Source organism: Gorilla gorilla, chromosome 10 (genome assembly GCF_029281585.2).
Source record: "Gorilla gorilla gorilla isolate KB3781 chromosome 10, NHGRI_mGorGor1-v2.1_pri, whole genome shotgun sequence".
Taxonomy (NCBI): Eukaryota; Metazoa; Chordata; class Mammalia; order Primates; family Hominidae; genus Gorilla; species Gorilla gorilla.
The window spans coordinates 128,638,129-128,653,076 of record NC_073234.2 but is presented as its reverse complement, the minus strand read 5'-3'; the positions used below and the strand labels follow the sequence as shown (position 1 = coordinate 128,653,076).

Here is a 14,948-nt window from a genome sequence, read left to right as displayed (position 1 = left end):
ATGACGAAACCTCAACTCTACTAAAAATACAAAAAGTAGCCAGGCGTGGTGGAAGGTGCCTGTAATCCCAGCTACTCAGGAGGCTAAGGCATGAGAATCACTTGAATCTGGGAGGCGGAGGTTGCAGTGAGCCAAAATCGCATCACTACTCTAGCCTGGGGGACAGAGCAAGACTCCGTCTCAAAAAAAAAAAAAAAAAAAAAAAAAATGTAATGTTTTGATACTGGGATTTGCACAGTTGGCAGAAAGCAAATGTGTAAGGCTTACAACCATGCAAGGGACAGGAAACTGACAGGGCTCAAAGGCCTGCTGGGTTGCAAAAGGTCCTTCTGATCTTGAATTGCCGATAATGAGCAATGAGGTCCAGCCACATGCAACTTACTTCCCCAGCTCCCTGCTTTTTTTAAGACACAAGATCTCACTCTGTCACCCAGAATGGAGTACAGCGGCACAAGCATGGCTCACTGCAGTCTTAAACTCTTGAGTTCAAGAGATCCTCCTGCTTCAGCCTCCTGAGCAGCTAGGACTACAGGCATGCACCATCACGCCTGGCTAATTTTTGTATTTTTATAGAGATGGAGTCTCCCTTTGTTGCCCAGGCTGGTCTCGAACTCCTGGAATCAAGCAATTCTTCTGCCTTGGCCTCCCAAAGTGTTGAGATTACAGGTGTGGGCCACTGTGCCCAGCCACTCCACCCTTGTTTTTTCTTTCTTCCTTTTTTTGAGATGGAGTCTCACTCTGTCACCCAGGCTGGAATGCAATGGCGTGATCTCGGCTCACTGTAACCTCCGCTTCCCAGGTTCAAGTGATTCTCCCACCTCAGCCTCCCGAGCAGCTGGGATTACAGGTGCCTAACATCATGCCCAGCTAATTTTTGTATTTTTAGTAGAGACAGGGTTTCGGCATGTTGGCCAGGTTGGTCTTGAACTCCTGACCTCAAGTGATCCACCCGCCTGGGCCTCTCAAAGTTCTGGGATTACAGATGTGAGCCACCGTGCCTGGCCAACCCTACCCATTTTTAAAAACCGTTTCGCTAAGTTGTGCCACAATAAACAGTATATATTTTAACAATACAGTTTGATACATTTTGACCTACATGCATATTTATAAAATCATCACAACAATCAAGATAACATATCTATCACCCTCCCGTGCCTCCTTGCCCATCCATGCCCAGGCAACCACTGAGCTGCATTCTGTTACTATTAGATGAGTCTGCATCTATTATTACATATAATATATATATTTACATGATGTATTATATAAATGGAATAATACAGTATATATTCTTTTTTTTTGCTTGGATTCTTTCACTCAGAATAATTATTTAAAAACTCATCCACATTGCACTGTGTACCAACAGTTCATTCTGTTTCTTTGCTGAGTAATAAATATACCACAGTTTATCCATTCACCTGTTGATGAACAGTTAAGATTGTTTCCAGTTTTGGGTTATTTCAAAGTTGCTATGAACATTCATTCAGAGCTTTGTGTGGACGTACACTTTTTGTTTCTTTTGGTAAAGCTAGAGGTGAAATAGCTAGATCACACGTTTAACTTTTTACAAAACTGCCAAACTGTTTTCCAAAATGATTGTACCATTTTACATTCTCACTAGCAGTCTATGAGAGTTCCAGTTCCTCCACATCTCCACCAACTGTTGATATGCTCACTCTTTTTAAGCATTTTTTTTTTTTTTTTTTGAGACGGTCTCACTCTGTCGCCCAGGCTGGAGTGCAGTGGTGCCATCTCAGCTCACTGAAACCTCCACTTCCTGGGTTCAAGTGATCCTCCTGCCTCAGCCTCCTGAGTAGCTGGGATTACAGGCACGCACCACCATGCCTGGCTAATTTTTAAATATTTTTAGTAGAGATGAGGTTTCACCATGCTGGCCAGGCTGGCCTTGAATTCTGAACCTCAGGTGATCTGCCCGCCTCGGCCTCCCAAAGTGTTGGGATCACAGGCATGGGCTGCTGCGCCTGGCCAACTTTAAGCGTTTCAAAAGATGGGTAGTGGTATATCATTGTTTTTCATGTTCATGCTTGAAATTTGCATTTTCCTAACAATAATGTTGCACATCTTTCCATATGTTTATTTACCATCTGTCTATCTTCTTTGAAGTGTCCAGATCTTTCACCTTTTTCTTTTTTATTATTATTATTAAATTGAGAGCTCTTTTATACACTCTGGATACAAGTCTATCAGATACATGATGATTTGCAAATATTTTCCCACTTGTGGTTTGTCTTCTCATTCTTTTCTAATAGTGCCTTTCAAAGGTCACTAAAACAGAAGTTTTACAAATTTTGATGAAGGCCAACTTATCCATTTATTCTTTTTATGGATTAATACTTTTGATATCATATCTAAGAAATCTTTGCCTAACCCCTGGTCATAAAGATTTCACATCAGGCTAGGGTGGGGAGGATCACTTGAGCCCAAGAGTTCAAGACTAACCTGGGCAATGCAGTGAGATCTTGTCTCTACAAAAAAATTAAAATAAAAAAGATTCCACATCAAGGCACAGTGGTATAAGCCTGTAGTCCCAGTGCCTAGGAGGCTGAGGCGAGAGGATCACCTTAGCCCAGTAGTTCAAGCCAGCCTGGACAACACAGAAAGACACTGTCTTTAAAAAAGAAAAATAAAAACAAAGATTTCACATCAATACCTCGACGTCTTGGTTACTGAGGCTTTATAAGTCTTAAAATCAGGTAGTGTTAATCCTCCAACTTTGTTCATATTTTTTTCAAAGTTGTTTTGGCTAGCCCAGTTCTTTTGAACTTCCATATAAACTTTAGAATTAGTCAATTTCTTTGTCCCTAATCCAGGAGTCCAAATAAATAAATAAATACATACATGCATACCCAGCCTGGGGAATATAGTGAGACCCTACCTCTACCAAAAAAAAAAAAAAAAAAAAAAAAAAAAAAAAATTTAAAAAGTAAAAAAATTTGAACTTCCATATAAACTTTAGAATTAGTCAGTTTCTTTGTCCCTAATCCAAGAGTCCAATCAATCAATCAATCAATCAATCAATCAATAGAAACCCAGCCTGGGGAATATAGTGAGACCCTATCTCTACAAAAAAAAATTTTTTTTTAAGTAAAAAAATTAGGCAGACACAGTGGCATGTGCCTATAATTCCAGCACTTTGGGAGGCTGAGGTGGATGGATCACTTCAGGTCAGGAGTTGAAGACCAGTCTGGGTAACATACTACGACCTCACAACAAAAAGTATAAAAAATAGCTGGGCATGGTGGCTTGCACCTGTAGTCCCAGCTACTCAGGAGGCTGAGGTGGGAGGATGGCTTGAGCTTGAGAGGTCGAGGCTAGAGTGAGCTATGATCATAGCTGCTGCACTCCAGCCTGGGTGACAGAGCAAGATCCTGTCTCAATAATAATAACAGGCCAGGCACAGTGGCTCATGCCTGTAATCCTAGCACTTAGGGAGGCCAAGGCAGGTGGATCACCTGAGCTTAGGAGTTCGAGACCACCCTGGGCAACATAGTGAAACCCCGCCCGTCTCTACTAAAATACAAAAAATTAGCCGGGCATGGTGGCATGCACCTGTAGTCCCAGCTACTCAGGAGGCTGAGGCATGAGACTCACTTGAGCCCAGGAGGTGGAGGTTGCAGTGAGCTGAGGTTGCGCCACTGCACTCCAGCTTGGCTTACAGACTGAGACTCTGTCTCAAAAAAAAAAAATTAATTAATAATAATAATTAGTCAATTTCTACTTAAAAAAAAAAAAAAGCCTGCTGGGATTTGATTGAAATTATGTCAGATCTATTGGGGAGACATCTTAAAAACCCATGAATATGGTATATCTGTCAGTTTATTTTGATCTTTTTAAATTTCTGTTAGTAATATTTTACAGCTTTCAGTATACAGACCTGACACATCTTTTGTTAGATTTATCACTAAGTCTTTCACATTTCCGATGCTGTTGCAAATGAAGTTGCCTTTAATCTCAATTTCCAATTGTTTGTTGTTAGGATACAGAAATACAGCTGATTTTTATATGTTGGCCTTCTAGCCTGCAACTTTGATAAACTCACTTAAAAGGTCTAGTGGCCTCTTTTGTAAATATGTCATGGGCGTTTCTATACAGAAGATCATGTTGTCTAAGAATAAGGACAGTTTTATTTCTTCCTTTCTAATCCAGATGACTTTCGTTTTTCTTGCCTTATGGCACTGTTTAGAACCTCCCTTACAATACTGAATAAAAATGATGAGAAGGGATATCTTTGTCTCATTCCTGATCTTAGGGGAAAAGCATTCAGTTTTTCACCACTCAGTATGATGTAAGCTAGAAGTTTCTCATAGATATCCTTTATCAGTCTGAGGAAATTCCTTTCTATGCCTAGTTTGTTGTGAGATCTTACCATGAATGGGTGTTGGATTTTGTCAAACACTTTCTGTGTCTACTTCGAGATGATTTCAGCTTGAGTATCCCTAATCCGAAAATCTGAAATCCAAATGCTCCAAAATTCCAAACTTTTTGAGTACCAACATGACACTCAAAGAAAACGTTCACTGGAGCATTCTGGATTTTCAGGTTAGAAATACTCAACCAGTAAGTATAATGCAAATACTCCAAAATCTGAAAAAAATTAAAAATCGGAAATACTTCTGGCCCCAAGCATTTTGGATAAGGGATATTCAACCTGTATATGGTTTTTCTTTTTCCTTTGGTTAATATAGTGAATTACAGTGATTGATTTTTGAACATTAAACCAACCCTGCATTCCTGAGCTAAGTCCCCCTAGTCATGATGTATTATCCTTTTTATATATTATTGCATTTGCAAAATTGTTTAAATTTTTTGCACCTACATCCATGTAGAATGTTGGTCCAAGGTTTCTTTCCTTGTGAGGTCTTTGCTGGTTTGGGTATCAAGGTAACGCTGGCCTCATAAAATGGGCTAGAAAATATTTCCTCCTTTTCAATTTTCTGGAAGAATTTGTGTCAAATTGGTATTATTTCTTCCCTAATGTATACCGTTCACCAGGAAAGCTATCTGGGCCTGAAGTTTTCTTTCTGGGAAAGTTTTTATTACATATTAACCTTCTTCAGTACATATAGGGCCACTCAGGTTTTCTATTCTTATTGAGAAAGCTTTGGTGGTTTGTTTATCTTTCAAGAAATTTGCCAAGAGGCTAAACAATCTGTCCAAGATCACACAGCTATAAGGGCTGAGCCAGGCTTTGGCCCCTAGCAGCTTGCCTCCAGAGCAGATGCACTTAACCACTGCACTATACTACCGCCTCTCTAAGGAAGAGGAGTTGGGGATGAGGAATGCAGATGATGATTTTAAACTACTGGTAGCAAACATTTATTGAGGTTTACTGTATGCCAAAACCTATCCTGCGGCAGATTTTATTTTCCATAAATGGCCACCGCATTATCTTTCACCTTCCATGCTCTTCTGGAACCTTGCCGCTTCTCCACACACAGGTAGAAGCTGTGTTTCTTCCTCTTGAAATCAGGTGAGCCTTTATGACTGCTATGACTAACAGAGAACAGGGAACCTCATGACTTCTGAGGTTATAAAAATACTTTCACCTTATTCTCTTGGGGCACTTACTTGTGGAACCGAGCGACCATTTTGTAAGGAAGCCCAAGCAGCTGGTGGAGACAGAAGACTCAAGGCTCCAGTTCACAGCCCAGCTGAGCACCCAGCCAAGGGGTAGCACCAACTTCTCTGCCACATCAAGGAGCCATCTCAAAAATAGATCCTCCAGCCCCAGTTAAGCTGTCCAAACAGATGTTACATACAACAGCAAAAAGGCAACTCCACCAAGCCCTGCTCAAACTGCAAACTCAAGCAAAATAAATGTTGCTATCTTAAGGCACTATGTTGGGGCAGTGATTTGATACAAGGGCAACAGATAACTGACACCTATCTAAATACATTGTATCTATTAACCTACTTAGTTCTTACAACAATCCTGCCAAGTAGGTAATATTATTATCAACAGATAACTGATACCTATCTAAATACATTGTATCTATCTGTTAACCCACTTAGTTCTTACAACAGCCCTCCGAAGTAGGTAATATTACTATTCCCACCTCAGACTTGAGGAAACTAAGATGCAGAGAGGCTAAGTAACCTCCCCGGGTCATGCTTCTAGTGAGAAGCGGGGCTGGGATCCCAAACTAGGCTGCCTAGCTCCCAATCGGTAGACTACTTGCCTCTCAAGAATCAGAAACTCCAAAAGCATGACAGGGTAGTTAGTGCCAAAAGGACCAAAAATACACTAGCATTTCCATCACTACAGTGGAATTGCAAGTAGGAGGTGGGACATCTGGGTGCAGTTTGAACTTGGTAATTCTGACCCTTCTCTTCCCAATAGCAACAGAGCAGCATTCCCTACCCTGATCCCAATGCTCATTTCTGAAAGAACTAAGCCCTAGGCAGAGACAGAAGAAGGTCAAACCACCTTCCTCAATCTGCTCATGTGGATCAGGGAAGCCCGAGCCAAAACGTGACTCCTGAGCAGAAAAAGCCACAGGCAAGCAGCTGGATGGAGCTGCGTCCTCGTGAGCCCATGCCCTGTCCTCCATGACCTCCATATGCCCCAGCAGGGGCTGGCACCGGCAACACAGAAGAGTCCTAGGTAACATAAATAACAATGATGGAGCGGGGCAGGCAGCTGCTAGCTGGCACAGATGGCAGCAGCCATTAGTGCCACCCTCCCACTTGACACTAGACACGAGTGTCTATGTGAGCAGCTGCCGTGAAGACCCCCTTTGGAGCCTTCCCGCCCTTCTTCTCACACAGGGGTCTCCTCGAATTGACAGGAGCTTCCTCCTTGTGCTCAGGAGCTCTCTCAGCCCATTCCTGGTGGGGAGACGACGTCTGGTCCTCCTCAAAACCTCCCCTATCCCTTACCACTTATACCGCAGCATCCCTGGGACCAGGTGGCCCGACGCGTCCCACGGTGCAGGCCATTCCTTGCTAACAAGCCTCACTGACACTCCCAGCAACAGGTTTCTCCTGGGAGCAGGTAACCTTTGCTAATCTTTAGGTGTCCTGGTTTGGGTGAGAGATAGTCCCTCTTCCCCGATACATAACCCTTCAAAGCCACAAAGGACAGTTCCATTCAACTGAAATCCACAAGGACCACTGAGACAGGAAGGACCAAACTTCTGGCTGCCCTGGGAGGACAGTCCTCAGAGCCAGAAATCTTAACCCAATCTTCTTTTTCACTCCTCATGGCCTGTAACTCACCAGGTCTGGAAAGGTCTCATCCCTCTCATCTCTACTGAAGAGGTCTTTGGGGCCTCTTGTCTTTCACCTAAAAGCCTGCAGCAACCTGGACTCACTCTCACTGTCCAGGCCTTTCCTGACCACCTGACCCAGACGCCTTGAGGCAGGATGAATCAATCAGGTAAGGCCGAAGTCTCACGGTGTCACTCCACTACCTAAAATCCTTCCATGGCTTGCCTGCAGAAAAAGACTGACTCCTTGGAACAACGGGAGAGGATCTTTAGAGCTGGCTGCTGCTACATCCCTCTCCCTTTTCCCTATTCCTGTACCAAACTCCTAACAGCAGGGGGGCTGTGGCCTAAGCCTCACGGGCTGGCCACCGAAGGCAACAGGTGACCATGGAGCACCAAGGATGCAGGGAGCTGGCTGGAGCCCCACCATGGGACAGCAAGCACCACAGAGACAAAACATGCGCCCCGTGGCCACAGACCACACATGGCTGGTGGGTGAGGGCAGACACGTAGCAGTGCTGCCAGTGGTGGAACGAGAACTCGGGAATGGACTTCACAGGGTGTTTCTGCCAGATTTGAAAGGGCTTTGTAATAACTAGAAATGATGGACCGGCACAGAGGGCTTTAGTTTTAGAGACAGGGTCTCACTACGTTGCCCAAGCTAGACTCAAATTCCTGGACTCAGGCGATCCTCTCCCCTTGGCCTCCATTTGGAAATAATTCTTTTTATTGAGCCCAGGCTGTAGTGCAGTGGCACTATCATGGCTCACTGCAGCCTCAACCTCTTAGGCTCAAGCCATCCTCCCACCTAAGCCTCCAGAGTAGCTGGGACTATAGGCATGTGCCACCATGCCCAGCTAATTTTTTTTTTTTTTTTGTAGAGATGGGGTCTTGCCATGTTGATCAGGGTGGTCTCAAACTCCTAGGCTCAAGCAATCCACCTGCCTCACCCTCCCAGAGTTCTAGGATTACAGGTGTGAGCCACTGCACCTGGCCGGAAAGAATTCTTCTATTTTTATTTTTTAATTTTTATGTATTTTTTCTTTTTTTTGAGACATAGTTGCTCTGTCGCCCAGGCTGGAGTACAGCAGTGCAATCTCATCTCACTACAACCTCTACTTCTCAGGTTCAAGCAATTCTTGTGCTTCAGCCTCCTGAGTAGCTGGGACTACAGGCGTGCACCAACACACCCGGCTAATTTTTGTATTTTTTGGAAGAGACGGGGTTTTACCATGTTGGCCAGGCTGGTCTCAAACTCCTGACCTCAACTGATCCAACTGCCTTGGCCTCCCAAAGTGCTGGGATTACAGGCATGAGCCACCGCGCCTGGCCGGGAAATAATTCTTAATGAAAATATTCTAAGACCAACAACTGGCCTGTTCATCTACTCCTTTGTTTAGCAGACATTCCCAGGGTTGTCCCTGCCCAAGGTCAGCTCCTAGGTGCTGGGCCCTTAGTGGGGACTGTAGGAACTAGGCAGCCCTTGCCCTCCAGGGGCACCTGTCTACAGAGGCAGTGAATACCCCATCACCATGTGGCCTCAAAAAGAGGCTCCATAGCTATTGGTTATGGACATTTCAATAGAGAAGAGGTTCACCAGCCAGTGAGCAGCTGAACTAGCTGCCCCTGCAGCTTGTGGCATCTACATGTTTACAGGTATGTGGTGACTTCAAGGGGAGCAGGCAGGTGGGTGCAGATGGCTTCAGAAGCAGCTCCAAACTGCGGAGCTGCCCCAGAGAGCTGGCAGTGCCACAATCTGAGCAGGGCCCAGCTGCCTAGATCCTGCTGGCACCAAAAGCCTTCCACAAACACTTCCTTGCTGCTTAGGGAGGGCAATGGCATCTTTTTTTAGCACATGCGTCCCTCTCCCACCTCCCGATTAACTGCAGCCTCCAAATCTAGCCCCAATCTCAGCAGCTCAGCTTCAGCTAAAATAACACACACAAGCACTTGCGGAACAAATTCTGTGAGGCAGGCACTACTCTCAGCACTTTATATGTGAAATAACTTCATCCTCGCAACAACCTTAGGAGGTGGATACCATCAGTATCCCCATTTCAGAAGAGGGGTGATGGGAGAGAAGCACAGAGATTGGTCAGCTTGCCCGGAGGCTCCCACATTTAGAAAGTGACGGAGCTGGAGAATAAATGAGGTCTGTGCTTGGAACCACCCTAACTGTGGGCGGTGTTATTCCACATGGTCTACACAGTCCATTAATGGTGTGCCATGGTCGGGGATGAGAACCATCCAGGAACCAGAGCCAGCGTGTAGAGGCCATCACCACAGGTGGCACTGTGTGGCACTTCCTTCTCCTAGTACTTCGTTTTTGTTGTGTTTTATGGAAGTAGAGGTCCTCTGCTGCAGAGTATGGGAAGCGCTGCTGCGTAGCTCTCCTGCGTGAATTGTAGGCACTTTCTGCTGTTGTCTTAGAAGCAACGACTGTCAGGTCAGGAGCAGATCCTAGAGACCACCTAATTCATTGCCCAGCTTTTAGAGATGGGGAAACTGAGGGCAGGGAACGTGATGTCCCCATGGTATAGGGCCAATTAGTTACAGCGGCAGGTCTAGCATCCAGGCTTCCTGGCTCCCCATCCAGAGCTTTCCTTCATACAATCATCTGCCACTCATCTCTCACTAGAGAAATGTAGGGGGTGGCTCCGCTGACCCACTGTCTGCCGTGGGGTACGCTGGCCACTGTCTCTTCTGATGGACAGCATACAGCTGTGAAACAGGCTTAGCATCTATGACCCAAATCAAAGAGAACACGTGGCCGGTTCTCGCACAGACGGTCCCTCCATTGGCCAGGGCTCTTGGGATGCACTCTTATGGGCCACAAGTGACTAGGGGCAGGAGAAGGCCCTGGGGTGACTGAGACCACATTTTCCTGGCCATACCGGTGCTGAATGGAACAGCTGCACCAACAGAGAATCTTGGGGCAGGAGGGGCCTCAGGAATCAGGAGGCTCCTCCTCTCCCACAATCAGCTGAAAGGCCCACAAATAGGTGCTGCACCTGGCCCACGAGACCTCACTCTCACCAGCTCCCCTGCCACACTGTGGCCCAAAACAGCTCTCCCCTAGACTAGCACAATCCCTTCTCTGTCTTCCTACTCTCTGTTCTACCCTCTGTGGCCTATTCTTGACACCAGTCAGAGAAATCCTCTATCGTGTGTGTGTGCGTGTGTGTGTTTTTAGGTAACTTTTTTGTTTTATATAACAATAATCCTAAAGAACACTAAGCCAAATGGTATCACTCCTCTGCCCCAAACGTGCCCCAGCCTCCCTTGATCAGAGGGTCTCGTGGAACCTGACCCGCAACCTCTCCAAGTCACCTCGTCCTGCCTGCCCCTCGCTGCCACCATGCTAACCTCCTTGTTGTTCTGAAACGTGCCTGGAACACTCTGCCTTGGGGCCTCTGCCTCCCCGATCTTTGGCTGCTTTCTCACACCTTCCAGTTTCCACAAACATTTTATCAGAGGCTACCCTTGGCCTCCCCTATAAGGTGAGACCACATCACTCCGTCCCCTCAAAGCGCTGAGGCTTCCTCCTGGGGCTGTCACCACCTGACAGGGTATCTGTTTACTCGTGGGCCTGTTTCCCCGCCTGGAATGTCAGCTCCAAGAGGGCAGGGACTTTTGTTTTGGTCACTGTGGTGTTCCCAGGCCCCAGAACAGTGTTGTACACAATGTGTAAGTGGTCAGCAAACATGTCTGAACTGAAGTGAAATAGAAGGTCTTGCTAGCCCTGAAGATTCCACACACCCCCATGGGGCACTTAAGGATGGCCAGGGCCTGGAGGGCGGAGAGCAAGGAGCCATCCGTGGGGCCTGGCAGGCCTCGGGCAAGAGGGCGGGCTCCACCCGGGGTGCAGTGGGCAGCGCCAAAGGGTGTTAGGAAGGGGTGTGACGTGGTAAGTTTGTATTTGTAAAAACCTTTCTTTTAAGGATCTGCGGAAGAGGGGCTGTTTTGTGTTAAGAGTAATTCAGGGTAGAACCTTGTAAGGGAAAGGGGAGAATAAGACTCAAGAGCTAAGGTGAAAGAACAGTGAATTCTCCCCCTCCCAGGACGGACTTTGTTCTGTGCTTCTAACCACTCAACCTCAGAAAACAGGACTTGGAGTGCTCATGTGGTCCCAAAAGGCAAAGCACGATCGCTCATTTCTCCACACGGAGAGAGGGATGGAAGGCCTGGGGTGACACTGGCCACTCAGGGACTTTTCAAGAAAGCCACAGGTGATCGCAAAGGGCCTCCTTCACATCAAGGCATGAGCGACTGGGCTACATATTTAGGGATTATAGAAAGGGTGCAAATGGAAGGCAAGGAGCCACAGTTCCATTCTCTTCCTTTTGTACGTGGCCTTCACGCAGCAGTGCAGCTGTACCAGCCAAGACCAGGGCACGGCAGGGGCCGGGTGGGGCTGGGCCACCTCGTGGAGTGCTAATCCCCTGCCCTGTCTGCTGTCTAACCCTCTTTCCCACTTAAGAGGTTACAGAAGTGGCTGAAGGGACAATGGGAGTGCTGCGTTGTTCCCGCAGAAGGTATGCTTGAAGGCTCGGCAGCTTTCTGAGGACATTTCAGGCCCAGAAAGCGGGAAGGCAGGGGGCAGAAGGGGCAGATCAAAGAGGACAGGCTGACAGGCAAGTCCTGGTGAGTCAGGGTGTGAGCCTGGTGAGTCAGGATGTGAGTGCAGATGGAGTGGTTTCTGGGAGAATGAGCTCCTGCTTGCTGGGGAACCAATCCCGGCAGGCCCAGCTTCCTCGAAATGAATACCCTCCACGTGGGAAGTAAGAGCATGTACAGGGGCCCCCAGCTGGCCTGAGTCATCAGCACTGTGTGTGAAGCTAGAGGACACTCTGCCCCACTGAAGCCCATCGTGCCCACTGGGTTCACTCCAGGACCTCTACCTGGGCAGCCTCGAATGCCAACAGTTGTTTGCACCCACCTGCTCTAGTGGCCTGGTGCCTTGTTCTGACCTCCTACTGCTCACAGACCCTGGGCAGAACCTCCAGGTCAATGACTGGCACTCGCATCTTTGGAGTACCAGGCACAGAAAGCACAGGAAGCGTCCTAGCCAACAAAGCGACCGGGCAGGCTCACCCCGCATCACCCCAGTCCAGCCCCTTCCTCTGTGTGCCGGGGCTGGCCCTCTCCAACTGGTGCTCATTACGGACCACGGAAGAAGCAACACCTTTGGCCTCTGACCTTGGCACTGTTCTTGCCCAGAGCAGAACGGGTTCTTCCAGGCCAGCTGGAAAGGCAGGAACGGAGGCATGTCGCAGGGGCTCAGCTTGAGAAGACAGGACGACCTCACCGCGGGGCTGTCAGGAAGCTGGCCCTCCACTGCCTCCTCCAGAAGGCCGGCAGCTAGCCCTTGCCTCTGCATGTTTACCTTTCCTGGGAGGCAACCGGCCGGACATAGGAGGGAGGGAGATGAGCAGCAGCGTGGGCAGGCGGGCAGGATTTGCAGTCTCCCTGGCTCCCACAGCCAGCAAGCTCCACACGCTGGTTTCAGAAAGGACCAGAGGAGGCTGACCAGGAACACTCTTGGCAACCAGGAAGACTGTATTCTGCATCTCTGTTCTGGGCCTCTGGGGAAAGTTCCACGAAGGGAAACATTTTGTCCTGCCCTTCTGGTGCCCTGGGCAGACAGCTATCTTGGGAAAACCAGACCAAGAGGACAGGCGCAGCCTTGCAGGCCTGCAGACTTTGGCCACTAAAGATTTATGTGGCACCAGCCCCTTAACCTCCCTCCCTGAATCCTGGCAATCAGCCCGGAGGAGAGAACGTAAAACCACTCAGAGGACGGGAAAGAGTGGAAAGAAACAGCTGAACTGACAGGCATGAGAATACAAAACAACAACGCAAACTCTGACTCGAAGCAGGAGAGACATCCCGGTGCAGAGGACAGGCAGACAAACCAGAATGACCTGTCTGCACACACGGTAACACTCCCACATGCTGATGTCACAGGGCCCAGACACTCCCTCGAAACAGCTGGCTGCTTTGCACGCCACATCGGAAATGACCCTGCAGGGAATCCAAGGTTTCCGTTTGCTGGAGCACAGCATGCAGCAGCGTCCTGGTGGTGCCAGATAAATAGAAACAGTTTCCATATGCCAGCTATAAAGATGCACTGGGGAGGAGCAGGAATGAACAGGCAGGAGGGGAAGGCTTCCACGACCCACCCCTCACCCAGCAGGCGCAGGGGGCAGCCCGGCTGCGTAAACCACTGGGGCCTTTCTTTGCTGCCTGGGCCAGAGATTGCTTTGGATAAAAGGGCCCCTCCTGGGAGGGAGCTCTGATCAGAAAAAGCAGAGAATGACTGTTCTCGGGAAGGGTGATACTGAGGGGCCTATCCCTTTTCTAACCTCTCTCCTTTTCATTTTCTTTCTTTCTTTTTTTGGAGACAGGGTCTCACTCTGTTGCCCAGGCTGGAGTGCAGTGGTGCGATCATGGCTCACTGCAGCCTTTATCTCCTGGGTTCAAGCAATCCTCCCACCTCAGCCTCCCAAGTAGCTGGGACTACAGGCATGCATTGCCATGCCCTGCTTATTTTTTGTATTTTTTTGTAGAGACAGGGTTTCATCACCATGTTCCCCAGTCTGGTCTTGAACTCCTGGGCTCAAGTCATCCACCCAGCTCAGCCTCCCAAAGTGTTGGGATTACAGGCATGAGCCACTGTGCCCAGCCTCATTCTCATTTTCTTAAACACACACAACCTCACACATTCTCAAATGCACACATACACACACCCTCGCACATCCTCTGTGAGATGAAACAGAACCCTGGACACCCAAGTTCACTCCAGCTATGCCTCCTCCCCTCCCCACAGTTCACGATCTTAATCCCCAGAGCCTCAGTTTCTTCATCCAGAAACTGGGACCAGTGCCAACCGTGCTCCCGGCATCTCAGAAACAAATGTGAATACTCACAAAGCACTCGGAGCCCTCCGGAAACCAGCGCCTACCAGAATGACAATGAGCAACCGCCCCGCCGCTTGCCAGTTGTCACTGAGAGCCCCACACCATGGGAAAGAGCTCAAAGAGGAGGGGAAAATAAACCAGAGTGACACTGATGAGTTTTCCAGGCACAGCGTTGCCACCATGCTTCTGTGCCGGCTGGCTCTTCAAAGGCCCCCAGATAAAAATCTAGCATGAGATGCTACGCCGAAAGAAAGCAAAACGCACATCCCCCTGCTCAGGCCTTCTCTTTCTGATAATTGGTTGCAAGATGGTATGGAAGATGGACCCGCATTATTGACACACGTTAGTAAAGGCTCCAAACCCAAGCAGAGCCCTGGGCAAATGTACCGACCTCCAGAAAGGCAAGAACTGGCACAGAGCCCTCCCAGTTGAATTGCTGGCCTCCAGCCCAAAATCTGTCCTGCCAAAGGCTTAAGCCAAAGGAGGAAAGGGAAAAAGAAAGGCTCAACGGGGCAGTACCACGGGTCAAGCCCTGTTCTAGAGGGAGGGACTCTGGTGTGAAAGTGGTCAGGATAATGCCCTGTGTCTCCTCCAACTCTGTTTCCAGCCACCTGAAAGGGACCTAAGTGGCCAAGTCCAGAGGGGTTCACTGTCATCCATGAGGCCAGGCCTAGGGAGCCTGGAACTGGCAGGGGATGGGGCAAGGAAGCGCAGAGCAGTTCTATAAACGGAGTGTGAAAGACATGGAAAGGGAGGAGGGGTGCAGACCAGAAACAGGCTCTTGGGAGTTAGGGGACAGAGG

The 14,948-nt window shown here is 48.2% G+C and overlaps 1 protein-coding gene across 12 annotated transcripts in view; it reads right to left on the bottom strand.

Annotated features, from left to right (window-relative positions):
• The window catches only part of TPCN1 (two pore segment channel 1), a 77,293-nt gene that overhangs the window by 39,639 nt on the left and 22,706 nt on the right, over window positions 1-14,948 (bottom strand). Inside the window, exon 1 of one of the 12 annotated variants that reach the window (XM_063694375.1) lies at window positions 14,156-14,533. The exons of the other annotated variants lie outside the window; for them this stretch is intronic. The gene's annotated coding sequence lies outside the window, so the exon portion shown is untranslated. Of the gene's footprint in view, window positions 1-14,155; window positions 14,534-14,948 lie in introns of those variants that run through there. 12 annotated transcript variants of the gene reach the window in all.